The 18522-nt window shown below is 43.2% G+C and overlaps 2 long non-coding RNA genes across 7 annotated transcripts in view; one reads left to right on the top strand and one right to left on the bottom strand.

The window, feature by feature from the left end:
* Window positions 1-1585: 1585 nt before the first annotated feature.
* LOC107202019 overlaps window positions 1586-18522 on the bottom strand; it is a 324213-nt gene continuing 307276 nt past the window's right edge. For all 4 annotated transcript variants that reach the window (XR_004496597.1, XR_004496595.1, XR_004496598.1 and 1 more), the window contains one exon: window positions 1586-5392. This is a non-coding gene — a long non-coding RNA (uncharacterized LOC107202019). The remainder of the gene's footprint in view (window positions 5393-18522) is intronic.
* The window catches only part of LOC109022569, a 28250-nt gene continuing 19420 nt past the window's right edge, over window positions 9693-18522 (top strand). Inside the window, exons 1-4 of one of the 3 annotated variants that reach the window (XR_004496601.1) lie at window positions 9693-10169; window positions 12819-12893; window positions 13211-13276; window positions 15071-15290. This is a non-coding gene — a long non-coding RNA (uncharacterized LOC109022569). Of the gene's footprint in view, window positions 10170-11408; window positions 11477-12608; window positions 12894-13210; window positions 13277-15070; window positions 15291-18522 lie in introns of those variants that run through there. The other 2 variants (XR_004496600.1, XR_004496599.1) reach the window with 2 other exon arrangements.

The raw sequence follows: 18522 nt of genomic DNA, 5'->3' as shown, positions 1-18522 counted from the left end.
CTGGCTTGTTGTGCAAGCCACGTCATTGTCAAGAGGCACTGTCACATCTTCTGTGCTGGTATAAATTTTGCTTCTTCCCCATATCCTCTTCAGGGGACAGAGTTCAGAATGAGCCCTTTTGTGTTTGTTTCCACTGCTCTGGGATGGACCTGGGAGCCTTTGCCTGTCCCCATCAGGAAGCACGGGTTTAATGTATCCAACGCGCCAGAATTGCTTAATGAGTGCTCAGTGAATATTAATAAAAGTTTGGACGTGACTCAGGCTACAATGACTGAGAAGTTTGAAAGCTTTGGTTCAAGATTACAGGAGGCTGTGAGAAAATATGGTATCCAGCAGCTAGCATATAGTGTGGATATTTCACTATCCAGGGATCTCTAATTACTAATAATGTACAGGAACAGTATGATATGTCCTTACAATTGCAGAATCCTTTTCAAAGATAATCTTTAATAGTTTATTTGACAACCTGTAAAATTATAGAAAATTATTAGTCTTGGGAATTACAAAAATCCCCATAGTACAGTCAAACAATAAAATTATAATTACCTGTGGGTAATTGAAATGTAACTGTTTTTTTATTGTGTATTACACATCAATAGCAACATAAGTTCAAGAGTGTCCCCCTCCCCTCCCTTTTCTTTTCCCTACAGAAGTGGGGAAAATGGACAACCCTGCTGGTATCTTGTGAGCCCTTGTCACAGAACAGAGCTTGAACAATTTCGATTAAAGCAGTATGTTCGAGACTGTCATTAGACCTGCATTAAATTACATATCTGGAATGTTAAAAATAAAGAGTACTGAAGCTTATTCACCGCTGCCTGTGGTAAAGTATGTAGTCAAGGTTTTTATTATCTTTGAAGTTCTTATTTTTCTCTTTTCTAAAACTTATTGTTTCATCAAACAAATACCTAGCACATTTAAGAACAGTGTGAGCACACGAGCAGAATTGCTGGAGCTGGATAAAGCATTAGTGCGTTTCCATTCTGTGCTCACTTGTATTGTTTAGTACTAACAATGGTAATTTATCAATTATACAGGAGGGAACAAAGCCCTTCACTGTCTCACAGCTCCAAATGTACCTGGTGCAAGGCCCAAAGCCTGGAGATCCTTCCAGACCTTGGGAGGCACCATTTACCATGAGCATTTGCAGGGCCAGCATTTGCCTTGTCCCCTTGCAGTGACCCCTTGGAGGCTGCTCAGTACTCGGCTCCAAAACTTCCATGGCTTCCATGACTAAACCAGGAAAATTAAAACCTTTGTTCTTTCTGGCCTGGGGACCTCGATAATGAGATATCACAGCCTGTTCTTGTCTAGTTGGTGAGACTGTCCAGTCCCTCTTGTCCTGTTATTTGTGGTGGCTTTAGAGACTTCCACACCGATCTGAAGGATAAACCCCAAGCTTTTGGATACTGCTCAGCCAGGACAAACCCCAAAACATGGTGTGTTTGACAATTAATTGTCTATACAGCAGCTTTGTTATGCACTGCTGAGTGGCACAAAATCATCTATAAAAGGATCAGACTGGCTACTTTGATTTGATTCTATAAAGTGCTTTGTGATCATAATGTGAATATAACAGCACAAGTAAAAATATCTCAGTTTTATTAAGAGTTTCAATTAAAGTGTTTAATACACAGATTTTATCATGAGAGAGGCATCACAAAGACTGAGTACAACATAATGGCAAGCCAGGTATTGTTATGATTATCATTATTATTATTTATATATGATCACTGAAGTACTAAGTGAAAACTGGGAAATGGAGTTCCTGAGCCCCAAAGAGCTCACAGTAACAGCTGTTTTTGGAGGATGCAACAATAGCAGAGCAGCTCTGCTTCATGGAGCAATTAATGGTGCATACAGCCCAGTCTGGAAATTCCTGATCCTGAATGGGTTTTCCCATTTTCAAAGACCAAAGAAGGTAACATTTCAGTTGGATCCTGCCTTTTTTATTCTGGTGCCTTTTACTCTTCCCACTGCCTCTTTTCTCTGCCTGTTGGTGTGAAGGGCACCCCTGTACTTTAGAACTGTGATGTGTCTGTTTATCCAGCAAAGCAGCTGGAAACTCCTCAGCCAAGTGGTATTTGCCTTTGCAAGGGAAAGATATTCTGCCTTCCTCACTTGTCCTTCCCATCGGAGATTTTCAAGTGTCTTGGCCTCCTAAAAGCTAAAGTGGAGCTTTCTATTGAGATTTAAACCGAGTGTAAATCTTGCAAAAGCAGAAAGCCCAAGGGGGGCTGTATCATCAGAGCAGTCAATGAGCAGAGCAGGGGCAGGGCTGGCCCAAACCCGTGCTCCTTACACTAAAGAGCCGTGACCTCATGTAACACACAGAGCTCTCTTTGGCTGTTCCCTAATCCTGACCCCTGACCAACACCTGATGACAACAAGAAAGTTTTTCTCCATCCTTATCTTGACCATCATTCCCTGGAAGATTCCAGCTGCTGAGCTCAACACCCTAAAAAAAGAAGCTGGGGAGTTGTCCACTAGGATTTATATAGATGGGATGCTTGGAAGTTAAATCTTCCAACCACTCTAGTGCACCACAGTGTAAGACAAAGAGCAGGAGATAAATTTTCCTGCCTTTGAAATTCCTGTTCATGTCACTCTCTGAGCTAATTTTTACCATTTTGACTCTGGTGAGAAGAGCTATTCCAACGTGAGCCTCCTGCACTGCAGTGCAGGGATGAAGCTAAGGATGAGAAATTGGAGCACTGTCAGGATTACACCCAGGTCAGATTTTTCATTCTGCTAAAAGTTGCTTTTTTGACATGGGAATCAGGAAAATACATTGATGCAACATGTTGAAAAGGACCAGAAGGTTGTTATTTGCTCTCACCAATACAGAGAGACACAACCCTCCTGTAAAGGGAAAATATTTTCCAATGAAAACACAAGCTTTGACACTGAGTGCAACATAATGGGAGGGCCCAAGAGAGGCTTTTGTGGAGCTCCCTCAGGGAGAGGGGGCTTCCCATGGGCTTTTTTGCTCCTGTCTGTAGGGTGAGCTCACAAATGTTTGAGTAGAGAAGGCTGCAGGCTTCCAAATTAAAAATTATATATATATATATATAAAAGGGATTGGCTAGTTTTCTTTCTCATGGATGAGGTTATAAGGTTAATAAAAGAGTTAATCCCAGCCTGCTCTGCACAAGGGAACAGCTCACATTTGTGAGACTTCAAAAGGCTTTGGAGTGTCTGTGTATGGATGTTGTTATTTCCTGTCAGGGCTATCCCAAGAAGATGGGGGCTGGGAGCTGATTTTTGGAAGAAGAGTTTGGCCTTTAACTAAATCAGCTGGAGTGAAAACAAAAAGGTTAATACAAAATGATTTTGAGAGTGAACTCCAATTCAAAAAATTCTGTGTATTTGTTTCTTTTTATTTTTTTTTCCCGTAAGAATCTAAAATTAAAACTTACTACAGAGCAGTGGAGGCTGACCAGAGCATTTCAACCAGATGGCCCAGAGAATCTGGTTGGGTTTGGTTTTGCTTTTTTAAAAAAATTATTACATGACTTTAATTTTTAAATATGTTAATTGTTTTAAATAAAAAAAAAAGTCGATTTAGGAAACATTCAGCAAATTGAAACAAAAGAGAAGTATAGTAGTGAGAAATTATCATTTTACTGAATGGTTTGGTGGAAACATAGAAGACCTGGAGAGCATTCTGCCTGCCAGTGTTGTATTGAGCCAAGGGAAACGTGGCCCAAGCTCTCCTGCTGACAAACCCCTTGGCAGGGGTGCTGCTGCCCTTTCTCAGAAGTGTGGGTTTTGGCGCTGGCAGTTTTCAGGGATTTGCTCCGCCTGCTCCACGGTGCTGCTGGGCTGGCAGAGACAGAGCCATGGCAGAGAGGGCTGCTCACAGAACGGGCTCCTCTCGCTGCGGTGCACTTGGGGCAGGCAGGACACACCTGAGCTCCGGGCCTGTGGCTGCGCAGGAGCGCTGGCACTGCCCTGCTCCCGGTCCCTGATGCAGCACCGGGCAGTGATTTACAGGGAGAGCTGGGTGTCCATTTGCTTCCCAGCATTGAGGGAATGATTACTGCACAGCATAGAAAATTACCTCAGGCCTTGTCAGGCTTTTCTAGAGAAATAAATTCCACAACCTCGGTTCCTTATATCCTTCCCTGGCTTGGTGCCTCCCTGCACAGCTGAGGGTCCATGCTCAGACACAGAGTAAATGTTACAGTCGATATCCCTCAGCAGAGAAACTGCACTGCAATTCCTTTTTTTCTACTTTTCTTTCTCTTGCACGAGGCTCCTGTGCTACCAGCTAACCATTTCCTATAAGAAAATGGCATTGTGTTAAAGTTATATAGTGTATCATATTAAATTTTATAACAGTGCTTTGTGTTTTGAAAAGACTTTGGGGGGAAACAGCATCAATCAGGGAACCACATTTGATAGACTTGGAAGGGGCCTCCTGGGTCATTTTGTCCAAGACCTCTATGAAGCGGGAAAGCTTCTGCAAAATACCTTTCCCATAAATGTATCTAACCTTTCCTTAAAGACACTGAGTGATTGTGCCATAAATACCTCAAGCAGCTAAACCAGTCTGATTGACCTTACGATCAGAAAGTGTCTCCTAATACCGTACAGAAGGTACAATTTTCCATTCTTCCAGCTGCAGCTAAGCAAGAAAAAAGGGCAAATACACAGTAATGGCCAACAATACAGACTGTGCAAACAGTTTTACTTTCACTTTACTGCCATCACCTACCATAAATCTGGATGTACCCACTGATACTTGGTTTCCCAGTGTAGTGTCTGTGATCCTTGCAGTATCCATCTCACTTTAACTTTTGGAGAGCCACCATTACAGAGTGGAGAAATAAGGAAGATGGACGAGCAGCACTTTCTGATTCAGGAAGCCATTTGAAACCCGATGCTGTGTAGTTAAAGTATTTATTTCTATTCACCATTTATTAGAATTTGTGAGGTGTTTCTTGTCAGGAGCATGGGAGTAGGGGAAGCACAGGGCTTTCTATGGTCTGTCAGAGTGTCAAAGAACAATTTTTATTCTCCTTCAGTAATTGTGTACATTGAAAAATAAATGCCTGGTAGTTTGGCTGTTTGTTGCTGCAATAGCAGTGCCTTGTGTGCTGCTATGCCTTCTTTTTCTCAGTGAGTATTAGAAGTGTCATTTTGGGTAGATGTGTTATTAAATCACAGACACACTCATTGCTGAGAGCTTCCTGAGCTGCACATAAACTACCTTTGGCTTGGATTTTTTTTGTCTTTTTCGTTGGTTTTTTTTTTTTTTTTTGCAAGCCTTGAAGGAAGGTGGCAGAGCTGAAGGCCAGTTGTTCCAGCACCTCTTTTCATCAGGTGTCCCCCAGTTGTACTTCTCCCACACACAGGACTGCTGCAAAACGGGACAGGAAAACAAGGCCTAGGAGCAAAAGACACAGAAAAGATAATTTAGAAAGAATATGGTGATGCTGGGTTTGAAGAAATGTCAGTGGCTCTGCATGTTCCTGCCCACACTTCTTGTGTCTCCTTCATACATTGAGACTGGCACTCACCTGTGGGCCTCAGCTCAGTGATCATCATTTCATCAAGGCCTTAAATAAGCTCTGAAAATACAGGGGTTTTTTTAAGGCCTTTTTTATAGAGTTAACTAAATGCCATCCTTTCCCTGATGTGCAAAGTTGGAAAATATTTGTCTAGTATTTTGTCACATAGAAATATGTGAAATTATATTAGAAATACTCCTCGTGTGTTAAGGGCAGAGGCTGCTGAGACTGTGACCATTCAACCTGATAGTATAAAACTGCAAAATACCAATGCCAAGAAAATACAAATACTGCCAGACCTTTTGTTTGTTGTTTATATTCTCTTCAGACACTTCTTCCCATAGCATCACCAAATCAGGCTTTCCTCATCACCACAGAGCTGAGACAGCCCCAGTTCACCTCTCACTGTGCTCCTGTGTGAAATTCCTGCTGGAACAGCAGCCCTTCCCTGCTTGGGTGAGTTGAACCCCCACAGCATTTACTTCCATGGGATCCTGGTACTCCAACCCAGGTGACAAAATCAGATCCTCCTGCTGACCTCCAGCTGCTGCTCCAGCCCCTCCTATTCCCCATTTTCCTCTCAGTGCCCTCCACCGTAAATACTTGCTCTGTGTTGGAAAGGAAATGAAGGCAAAGAGGGCTTTTTTGTTCTTTTATCATTGTTATTATTGAGAGAGGGCTTGTTTGGGTTTTTTTTTCAGTAGAGACAAGTTCTAACCTGTATGTGTGTGCTCTTAGGTACTCCTGAAAATAAAAAGCATATTTGCATCACATATGCTTAAAATAAAAAGAAATTATATATCATAGAGATTTTCTGATCCTGTTCAGTGCACAAATGCCAATATGGGGTTCTATCTTGCAATCCATTTTGATATTTACAACAGAACATGGCATATCATTTAATTTAAATTTGCAGCATGCTCAGTGTAATTAATGCTGTGCAGTGCCTAGAAAATCCTGATTTCTTAATGTGATACAATGCCTGCATGCTGAGAGCTTTTTTTTTAAACTACTGTGGAGCATTAATGGGGAGGCACTGCCATTAAACAGGAAAAAAAGAGCCAAGGCCACTTGGTCTTTATGAAACTTCCGTGCAGCTCCCCAAAATACGATGCAAAGTACAGGTTTGTTTTAGAAGAGGGGGAGAGTCAGAGATTTAATTTTCCCTTGACACAGCATGATGCCTGAATAGCCAGACAGCTATTCCTAAATTATGTGCATTTCATTCCTAGGAGCTGTGAGCATTTTGAATGGGCTGTTGTTAAATACAGTACACAAGCATAAATACTCCAGGGAACAGCTAGCTGAAATTTTGGCATGAGCAGAAATCTGATGTAGTATCTGAGCATGTAATAATAATGCATATTGATTTGTTGGGAGTGCTGGGAGAGGGGTTTGGTATTCTGGGATGAGAACTGTTAAACTTGGGAACATCTTGTGTGATGATAACATGCTGCGGTGTTTGTGTGCTGTGGGCTTGGCAGGGACAGAGAGGTTCACTTGAAGCTTTAGACTTGGAGACTGGCAGGGTTCTCAGTTTTGGAATCAAATACAAAAAACTGAGTGGATGACAAAGATATTTGTATTTCATATATATATATGAAACTTGGGGAAAGGGGAACCAGAAGGGGGATGTGTTTGGCAAGAAGGGTTGGGACCAAATGCCCATCAAGGTCAGGAGCTTTACAGCCATGGCTGCCTTGAGCTTGGGTGTGAGTTTACCTGCTTCAGGGGGCAGCTCTGTGTTTGACTGGTGCAAAAAGAGGAGGAAAGGGAGAAAAAAAACCCACCTGAACAACATCCCCCTATCATTTTGCAAGGTATCAGTTTCTATTAGACTGTACTATAAAAACACTTCTTATAGACCTGTTGATAGAAAAACAAATTCTTCAAGTCCTCTAAATAAATCTGTTCCTACATAATGTTTCAACTTCTCTGTTCTCATCTGATAGCTGACAATTCCACCTTAAGAGTAATTGGTCCTGCTTTGAACCTCTGCAAGCACTGTGGGAGGAGGGTGGGCACTTTATTGACTTGGATTGATTTTTGCAGGAAGCACATGAGACAGACTCGGTATCCGATGTTGCACCTGGGATACATCACACTCCTCAAGAACATCTGCAGGCCACAAGGGGGGTTCAGGAGGATGTGGAGGAGGCCATCAAACAACCCCATCCCACCAAGTGGGACCTGTCTGCGTGGTCTCCTTGGAGAGAGGCTCTCACCCTTGCAGAGCTGGGACCACGTTCATGGGCCAGGTGGGAATTTCAGGGGGTGGTGCCATGGCTCTTGTGGTGAAGGCCATCCCGAGCCACGGCAGGAACCAAAGGGTTAGCTCAGTGCAGGTTGGCCAACATGTTGATCTCTTCACACTGTGGTGTCAGGCCTCAAGAAGGGCTGTTGGGATGAGGGGTTGGACATTTCCACGCCTGGAACTGTGTTTGCCAGTGCTCTGGCATTACAAGACAGGGCAGTGAAAGGATTTGTGAACCGGCTGCTTGGTTTGTGACCAAAAAATGTGTCATTGATATTAATAGCTCTGAGCTCCAGTACAGACCTAAAAAAACCCAGGGAAATGGCAGAACAAAAGGAGACAGAAACAAGATGGCACCGAGGGTCTCCTCACCAGGGATGCTGATTAAGACATGAGGTGGGGGCTGTCCCGCCCGTGCGCGGGTTTGGCTGGGGAAATCTCCCTCCTCCCGCTGTCTTTCCTCCCTCATCCATAATGAGGGCAAGAATAACTTTGCAGCACGCTTTGCATTGGCATTGCATGCTAACTTCATTACTGTTTGCAACAGCCTATGCAATCCTCAGAGGAAAGGAATAATAACAAAGAAAAAAATGATAATTACCGAGCACATAGTTTTCATCTATAATCTTCATTTCAGGATTCACTATTCCTGATGTCAATATTTTATAATGGAAGAATGAGATATGCTAAGTTTCTGTTTGATGGAAGTAAATTCAGATTTAATATTGCCGAGGAGCTGAATTTTTAATAGAGCAGAGCAGTTTGCAGCCATTGCAGCCCCTGTTTGCAGCTCCTGCCGCTCCTTTGTACCGGCTCAGCCACGTTCCCATGACCAGGCAGAAAAATGGAAAGGAGCTGCTCTGGGTTTGCAGTGGGGTGACAGTACTTTGTCAGTTAGCTCTGTCACGATAATTGGGAGTGTCACACAATGAAGCAACATGACACACCCCCGGTAAATGAAGAGTTTTCAAAGTGATGTACAGCCCCTGTCAACCGCCAAAGCTTTTGTTTGCTCACGGAGCCAGGCGGCATTTCCAGCAGGAAAACCGCACTGGAGAGGCACCCTTGGAAAGTTTGTTGTGAATTGATTTCCTCTGTGTTTTTGTAAAATGGAACAGATCCTACGAACAGGAGAATACCCCCTTTTATCACACACTTCCAGCTTCCAACCTGCTGAGGACTTTCCACAAACTCTTTAGGAATTTACCTCTTTTTGTTAAATTGGGTTGGATCTCATTAATAAAAGAATGGTATAATGGAAAAGAGTTTCTAAAATTATACTGTAACCTAGAATTGCGGGATTCAGATTTCTCTGCCTGAAGAAAAAAATTCTGAAGCATTAAACTTACTTTATCAAGCATTGCACCTGACATGCTCTCATAAATTTTACATACATTTTAACTTATTTTAATATTATGCAGGCTTGGTTTAAAATATTCCCATGAAGTACCTAAAATGAAGCTGCTCAGCCATAAATTAGAGCTAAAAAAATACTTGTCCCCCCCCTGCTCCATCAATATTTCTTTATTTAAAATCATGTGTTGTATGTAAGTTAAATTTTCCCTTGCTGAGATACTTTGTATATCTTAATAGGAACTACCACAGGCCCAGGGAGCTGTATTTCTATATTTTCTTTAACTTTTTTTTTTTTTTCTTTTTCTTTTGTAGAGGTGTCTTGCCTAAAAGCTGCCAGCAGTAACCCCTTGCATACCCACAGGGTATGTGTGTGTATCTGTATGCATATCTCTGTGTGTGTTTATATAGATATAGGTACACATTTGAATCACAGAATGCTTTGGGGTGGAGGGACCTTAAAGCTCAAGTTTCCACCCCCTGCCATGAGCAGGGACACCTTCCACTGCCCCAGGGTGCTCCAAGCCCCATCCAACCTGGCCTTGGGCACTGCCAGGGATGGGGCAGCCACAGCTGCTTGGGGCAATCTGTGCCAGGGCCTGCCCACCCTCACAGGGAAGATATTTTTCCTAACAGCCAATTTAAACCTCCTCCCCATTTGAAACCATTCCTCCTTGTCCTGTCTCACCAGGCCCTTGGAAATAGTGTCTCCATGTTCTGTTGCAGGCTCCCTCAGGTCCTGGAAAGCTGCACTTAGATGATTCCAAAGCCTTCTGTTTTCCAGGATGGACAATCCCAATTCTCTCAGCTTTTCCTCAGAGGAGAGGTGCTCCACCGCTCCAGTCATTTTGCTGGCCTTCCCATATATACATATACATATCTATATATCTATATATCTATATATATCTATATATGTATAATTTTTTCTGCAGGAGCAGCCCTGGAGCAGCCCTGCTGGTTGCATGGGCAGCACTGGGACTGACAGAAGCTTCCCAGAGTGACAGCCCAAGGCTGCCCCCGGTCCAGCCAACGTCCCCGTGCAGCAGGTACATCCCTGACAGCTCCTCACAAAGCTCCATTTGTGCCCTGATTTCTGAGGCGATTTCAAAGCCCAGGCTAAATTACACAAACATTTGGCTATAGACATAACAGGGCTGTTCTGCAGCGCTGTCAGCTCTCTGCCTCCCAGCCCGAGCACACCCTGCATGTGTCTGTCAGGCCATACTTGGGCAGCGCCGCAGCGTGCGCCGTGTCCCAGACACTGGAGTGATTATGTCTGGATGCTCCTTATCTGATGGAAAAGCCGGCAGTGCTGCACATCTGTGCTCTGAGGCTCCGCTGCTGCAGTGCCACGCCGGTATTTATTTTGCTTCTGCAAGTTAGTTTTCCTTGAGAAGCAGCAGGGGCCTTCTTCAATGAACTGAAAAATGTGTATTGTATGAAGGTCTGTGGAGGGTTTGCACCGTAGTTCAGTGGGCAAATGTGAACCCAGGGGATGACATTTCATTTAAACATTTGGTTTACATCTTTACATGCCAAAAATATTAATGTCTTGACTTTAGCAAACTGAATTCAGCACTTTTTTTCTTTTTCCCCTTAAATGAAGTAATTATAGCCAAAACACTCTGTGGGTATTTGTTCTTCCTTCTCAAAGGTGGAGTTTCACACACGAACATTTGGTTTCGGTGCTGGAATTGTCAGTAGCTGCTCACTTGACACTTTCCCGTTAGTTTGTGTTGGAAACCACCAGGAGTTTCTTTCCTTGTGTTTATTGTGTTACCCTCAGCCCTTTGATCGGGACATCTTGGATAACAGCAAAGTCTAGCTCAGCGCCTGTTCACCATTTAAAAGAGAGTGAAGAATATGGTTTCTATCAAAGGATCTACAAAGACAGTTAATGTAATTGAGAAGCAGAAGGGCATTTATGGAAGTGCATCTGAATGTCCTCTTCACATGTAATTGCATCAGGAATTCTACATTAACATGCAAGTGCTGTCCAAAGGGAGAGAAAAAAAAAAAGCTTATTTTTAGGTAGAAGCCCTCAGTGGGCAGTAAATTACCCATAATCTCCCCCAAACTGGCAATTAGCCCTGTTTGCTGACTACCTGAATTGTTTCACAGTAGTTCAGCACAGTCTTACCAGTTATCACCATACTTATAATCAGAGATTCCATGAATGATTCCCGCAGCTCCACATACTGCCTGCCTAAGGTCAGCCGTAATAACAAATACATTTTATTTGCTTCTTTTGGCCCTTTGGAGCTGTTTTCTCAGGCTGCAATATGTGAGGAGAGCTGGTGCTGCCCTGCTGCTCAAATGGCAAGAATGTGAACAGAGAAAGCAATTCAGAGGGGTAGGTGTGCTTTGGTATTAGTTAATATTCATCTGCTTGTGTTCCTTGTTATTTATTCCCTTATTAGCAGCCAGCCCTGCTCAGAGAGAGTGAACTTGCTCCCCACTGCTGGGGTTTGCTCTTCAGAAGTTCTGACACTGAAAGACATTTTTCAACACAAGCCTGCAACTGATGAGTGGAAAACTGGAAAGTATGGAAACAAAAACCTATGGAATTTTTTTCCTTAAGGCGGCTGAGCAGTTTTCATATCCCCAAATACCCATGCTTTGCCAAAATAGTAACTGAGCTTGGAAAACAGTAGCTACGTTGCCAGCTTTAAGCAGTAGAAACAATCATGGGCCTACACATGCACAAAAATGCAAGCACACACATCCTAGGAGCAGCATCAGGCTTAAAGAGAGAAAACCAAGGGGAAATGGAGCTGATGAAGTATTTAAAACAGAAAACAGGAATGTTTGGACCCTGAGCATTAAAGGTATATTTTTAAGTACGGTGCACACCTTTGTGAGTAATGCTTTAATTTGCATATTATTTCTCCGGCAAAATCCAACTACTAAATCAACATAGTGGCACCATTTAAAGCCCATTTTCAGTGCTGGTTCTGTGTCACATTTCAGAGACACAGAGCTGTATTCCTGCCTCTGGTCTGATGGATTAGATGTGAAGAATGAAGGAACAGGAATTCATGCTGAAGAGGAACAGCTGAAGAATGGTTCTCCTTTGCAAGCGCACTCTAGGAAGCAGAAAATAGAAAGATTACCTTTGCCTGGCTCTATTTAAAATGTTTCTGCTTCTTGTTTTCTTGTTTCACAATCAGGAACATCAGCTCTGTGAGCAGACAAACTGCCTGAAAAGCTACTGCTACAAACTTCAGACTGGTTCTTCAAAAGAACTTGTTTTCCAGAAACAAATAAAAAACAAACCTTGGGGTTGAACACTTTCCACCCATACCACTCAGGCCTTGACTAAGGAAAGTACAAATAAACTGATCCTGAATTAAATCATCCTCGTTGTGAGCACATACCTGGCCAAGGCAGGCAAAAGCAGATTGATGACCCAACAAAGTTCACCTTGTTTTCTGAGTTGAAAGCTCATGCTGTTCCCTGGCAGAACAGGCATGTCAGGCCTGCAATAACCACTTGCTACCTTGCTTCAGTCAGCACTAAACCCAGCACAATATTAACATCTTGGGGAAAATCCAGCTGGAAATGGCTTTCTGAGGGGGAGAAAAAAGGAAGGAGGTGACTGAATACCACACCCTGTGTTTGTTTACTTATCAATTTCACAGTAATTTTAAGGAACTTGGAATTTCTCCCCTCACCTGAAAATGTTTTATTTCCAGCATTTTCTGTTAAAATGCAGAGCTGAATTCCTGTCCTGAAAGAAGTGGTGAAGAACATCTGTGCTTTACCTGAAGGTAAGTAAATCACCAGGTGTGGCAAAGGTTGGCCTTTCTCTTTGGTTTCACTTTGCAGGAGCTTTTTGTGGGCAAATCCTCCCATGCCCAGTGCAGTGAGTGGCACTCCTGGGACAGAGCCAGCGCTCCAGTGGCACCTGAATGGTCAGAGCACCCCAAACTGGGATTCAGAGCAGCCTCACTGACTTGGATGCCGGACAGTTGTTGTCTTTGTGCCTCAGGGGGGTGAGGTTGGCACACAAGAGCTGAACTTCAAAGATTTGCTATAAAAATCTATAAATTGCTCTTATCTTTTTTCTTATTTTTCTTTTCTGAAGCACTGGTAAAGTTTGAAGATCCCTAATGGTGCACAGCACACGTGCTCTGAAGTGCATCTCCGCTAGGTGAGTGGACCCTTCACTGATGGTTCACCCTGGAAACTCACTGGGCACATTTTGGAGACTTTTAGCACCTCCAAAGTGTTTCTGGAAAGAAAGCAAACGATCCAGGGTCTGGACACTGGGCTCTTAAATTCCAAAATATTTATCACTTAAACTGAAACACACTTTGCCAAAAAACTGGGCTATGGCGAGGGTATTTGGCACAGGATTAATTTCTGATGAAGTTTTAGGAGCAGGCCTTAGGTTTGTGTTCAGTGATGCTTCAGTGTAATGCCCTGGCCAGTTCCATCCTGGCCTGCAGCTGCTGGGATCAGGCTCTGCCAAATTCCTGTCACCTTGGCTTTCATTAGCATGTGAAAACAGAGCCCTCTTGGCTTTGAGTCTCACTGAAAAACAAACCACCCAGCCCTCCCTTTGGCCAGGGGAGCGGGGCTGCCTCAAGCACTCGACTTTAAAAGGACTTGGACAGCAGTCCTTTGCGTTCATTTTTATACTACAGCTCTTAAAAAGTTACCAGAGTAACTGCTCATAGAGGGACTCGGCAGAGTGAGTAAATATTTTATAGTTAAGCCCTTAACTAAGGATTCTGCATTTTGGAAGAATAAAGTCCTGCACTGCCATTTGAAATATTTCCTGTGCATTTCAGTGGGCCATGGGTTGCATTCTCTACTGACCATTCTAACAGAACACTTAAAATATTTGCAGAGAGAAGTTCTGAACAAATATCACAACTCACTTAAATGGAGAAACTTCCCCAAGTCACATCCATTCAACCAGGGAAAAGAACCAGCCCCATGTCAGCAGTCTGTGAGCACAGCACCTCTTGTCTGCTTCACAAATACCGTGTCTCAGAGGCAGGAAAAGTTATCCTCCCTCCACAAAAGACTTTGGGAGTAACTATGTCTAATGGAAAAACAATAATTACAAATCAGAGTCTGTTCATGGGCAACGTGAATGGAAAGGGATGGGAAATTTGTGAAGGTCCTAAGTCATTAGAAATTATTCCTCTTTTTGGTTGGTAATAGTCATTGAACAGCATCATTTAATAAGGCTAAAAGTACCTTGAATGTTTTTCAAGCCACATGTAATTTTTTTAATTTAATTTTTAAATTTCTGGCTTGCACATCAGTGAAAATCTGTGTTAATCCACATTAAACTCTAAGTACAGTGGAGTAACACTAGGAGCAGAGTGGCTTCAGCTGGGATCAGAGACATTGCATTTAAAATTGAGGCTCCATGATGGATTTTGAGACTCAGCCCAGTTTTATTCGCCCCAAGCAGCTTCCCCCTTTGGAGAGCATGAGGAGGATTTCATCTCCTTTGGAATTCTGGGGTAAGCTGTCCTTGTACAAAATTGGTTCAGGGTCAGGTTTTAGGCAATATTTTGTACTGCAATAACCAGATCATGACAGACAACCTTTTCATCAGATAAGAAAAAAAAGAATCGTCTTCTCCAGGTCAGTACAAGAAAGAAACATGACAGAGCTATAAATACAGAGCCCAGAGGTGTGAAAGCTCCTGCATTAAATGTGCTCATTGGCCGTGTTTAAATTTTTTCCCAAACATTTCAGGTGTTAAGATAGAGAAGCAAATACATACAGGGGGGAGTGGCAGCAGTGAAAGCAGCTTCACTGGTAATGATCCTCATCATTTCTGTCCATTTTTTCAGACAATTACTTAAAAATGTGTAACTGATTAGATTGAGTTGGGAAATCAGGTACATGGGCAAGCTCAGGTTTAGAGGTGGGAGAAACTGGGAACTGAGGGAAAAAGCTTGACCACATTTTCTTTTCCCAGGATGGGCTGAGAAAGATTTTCAAGACACAATTGGAACATTTGAATCTGTGGTACTGAAAGAAAAGCCCTGGTCACCAAGCAACTGAAGTTAGAAATGGAAATTATACAGCTGATTTCTAGAGGTGGGCAAATACCCCACAGTGCCCAGCAAAGTCCCAGAGAGATGAGTGGTGAAAGGAGAAAAGGATAAACCCCCACATGGTGGTCTCAGGAGCGTAAGGTAAGTTGAATTACTTAAGCAGTGATATTTTAAATCCTGTCTCCAGTGGACAAGCCTTGCTGTGAGGGTGGTGAGATCTATATGCACATGATGGTTAGCTGAAAAAATGGTAAATGGCTGACAGAAGTTGCCACCTGCATTTTTAGAAAAAAATCTGTACTCACACTTGGAAATGATAAGGATTTGCCAAAGGTTACCATTGGTTAGAAAGAGTTTTTGAAAGTCTGTCTTTAAAACTGGGCTTAAACTCAGAGATTTTTACAGGATGGAACTGGATGTTTGTGTGAATATAAGTGGCAAGAATCTGGAGGCTCATCCAGCACTGGCCTGGATGAAGTCAGTGATGGTCCTGATAAGGCAAGAAAGGAATGGATATGAAATAAGAAATGCTTATCTGAGGAGTTTTGCTTACTCTGCTTGTCACAAAACACCGAGTATATGCAGCACAAAATTGTATCCAAAAGAAATACTAAAGGATACTTTTCTCCTAAACAAAATGAACTTATTAAAATTAACTCAGTGTTTCTGTTTTTCAACACAAGAAACAGAATTCCTGAGATTTTTATTTTTTTTTTCCCCTGAGTTGTACCTTTTTTGGGGGTTGGAACTAGATGATCATAAAGATTCTCATCCAGCCCAAACCATTCTATGATTGTATGAAAACAAGTTTTCAGCTTGGTGGTTCCCCAAGGCTTTCACTCTGAGGGCTCTGGAGGTGCCAGGGATCCTTCTGAGCTCTGAGCAGTTTTACAAACACTGCACAATGGTCACTCACTACAAATCCCATGCTTAATGAACTTCTTAATGAACAGTTGGCCTGTTCCAGTGAAAAAATGGCATCACCCCAATTTTGAGATGACAGCACTACAGCAAAGCTTGAGTTACCAGCCCAAGTGATAGATTTTAAGTATTTTGAAAATATATGCATTTTGAAGTGCTGTGAATTATACCAAATAATCCTGACTATGTCTTTTGCTCTACTAATGAATCAAAGCAGAGATTTTCACATTATCTGCAATCACCATGGAGAAAATGGGTCTCGGTGTACGTGGTTTCTGTATAAATAGTGCATCTCCAGCACATTCTGTAGGTAAGTAGTGTCTGATTGCATAATAATAACAATAATAAAGAGAGAGCTGTCCAGCCTGCACATGGGCCAATTAAAGGATCAAGTGCATGAGGCTGCAGCACTCCTGGCAGGGGAGGAGCTGCCAGGGAGGTGCTTGGCTCACCAGTGCCCTCACCTCCATCCTGGGCCTCCCACCACAGCAAATTGTGCCATTCAGAGAGCTTTGTCCCTAAATCCCTACATGGAAGCAGAGGACAGCACGGTATCCACTATTTTAGAGAAACAATGGAAGTTGTGACTGCAGCAGAGGCAAAACTCACCAGTTTGGGTGAAGCTCCAGCTCCTGTTTCACACTGTGCCTTACAGCTGTGCTGGGCAGGATTTCTCCGGCTGGAGACACCAGACCCAAACCCTGCTGCGTGCCACAGCTATGCCTAAGAATTCATGGAAAGCTGGAGGAATGTACTTTATGGGGTGGCTGGATCATATGTTTATGGCCTGAAAGAGGAGATCCCAACCCAAACCACTTTGTTGGTCTCTAGTGGTGAGAGGCTGAATATGAACATCATGTAATTCACGCTGGGGCGTGGGTATGAAAAAGAGAACGTGGGCAAAGCCTGGGCCAGCCCACAGCCTCAGTAGCTGCCTTGCCATTAATTATGGCTAATGGCCTAATAAACACCTTCACATGCAGTGCCCTGCACGTTCAGCCTGTAGGAACCCCCTTGGAGAGATGAGCCAGAAGAACTAAATGTTAAACCCTGGCTGCTGGAATTCTGCACTGCTGACATTGGCATTAAAGGCATAGGGGACCAAGTGCTCTGGATGCCTGCAGACAATAATTCACCCCCAAAAGGAACTTTTGACAGTTGACAGCAATTCATGGGATATTTTCTGCACCCTCTGCACAGAAGTGAGTGGTTGTGACCGTGCTGGTGCTCTTCCACTGGAGCCAGGTGACTGGAAACAACACCTGCCCTGGGCTTCCATGGGCACATCCCAGCCTGGCCACAGGCATCACTAATGCACTGCTCCAGAGGCCTTTTCCATGGGATAGTGGCACTAGCACTCCATGGAGTGAAGCTGCTCCTCAGGAACAGCCACTTCCTCTCCTCTCAGCTCCACAGAAGGGCAAAATTTCCTGGTTCAGGCCTCAGAAAAAGTGAGGTGAAATGGACTCAGCCCCATTAAAACCTCCCCAAAGACAGGATGAGATACTCTCATATGTGATGGGAAAAAAAAGATGGGCAAACACAGCCTGCCTGGACAGGACCAGCCTCCCAAAGAGCCATGGGAAAGGCTCCTGGGTCACAGGAGAGCTGGGAATTGAACACTAAGTAGCTTGCTGGGATGCTAGGAAAAAACCCTAATAAGCCAAAATGCAGCTAAAGACACTGAGCACACTTGAAAAGGGGGTTCTGCAGGTGGTTCTGCAGGGTTTTCCTTGTCCTCCCAATAAAACCAGGCCAACAGCAGGACAAGCTGCTTCAAAGAGCAGAAAGAAACTGGCAGCTCCAAGCTCAGGGTGAGTGTGGGCTGCCCCAGGCTCAAACCCAAACTGTTTGTGCTGGAAGGAGCTCAGGTTGAGCCCATCAGTGCCTCACCTTGCTGGGCACACAGCTCTTTACTTGGAAACCTAAATGCAGAACCAGTGCCCAGCCTCATGATCAGAATTTTATCCTCTACAAAGACCTTCCAAAACATGAGTTACCAAGCTGAAACCAATATTTGTTTTTTTGTTTTTTACCCTAACTCTAATGAATTGACTGAAAAGTTTCTCAGTATCTTTGCCATTAATTAAAAAAATAATCATCTTGTGCCCCTTTCTGAAAACCCAGCGGATGTAGCTCCCTGTCCTGGACACACTTAGATTTAGCTTGGTTCACTCCCAAAGGCCATGTTCAATCCAGATATTCAGAAACATCTGTAACTTCAACACACTTTTAAGGACTGCTCCAAACTCCAGCAGAAGTAGGGAAAATAAATTCTGTTAAAGCACCACTTTATTTCTTTCAAATCTGATTTTTCGAGAATCTTGACTGCAATGCATCACTTCAAATATTTCCTTCCTCATGCAGAATATTTTAATATTAAGCCAGATATTTTTATATTTCCACAAATTAAACGCACCATGGCTGAAGGTTTGACAGAAGCTGTAATTTG

Source organism: Parus major, chromosome 3 (genome assembly GCF_001522545.3).
Source record: "Parus major isolate Abel chromosome 3, Parus_major1.1, whole genome shotgun sequence".
NCBI classification, from domain to species: domain Eukaryota; kingdom Metazoa; phylum Chordata; class Aves; order Passeriformes; family Paridae; genus Parus; species Parus major.
The sequence above is the reverse complement of the archived record's forward strand: the minus strand, read 5'-3'. Positions and strand labels throughout refer to the sequence as shown.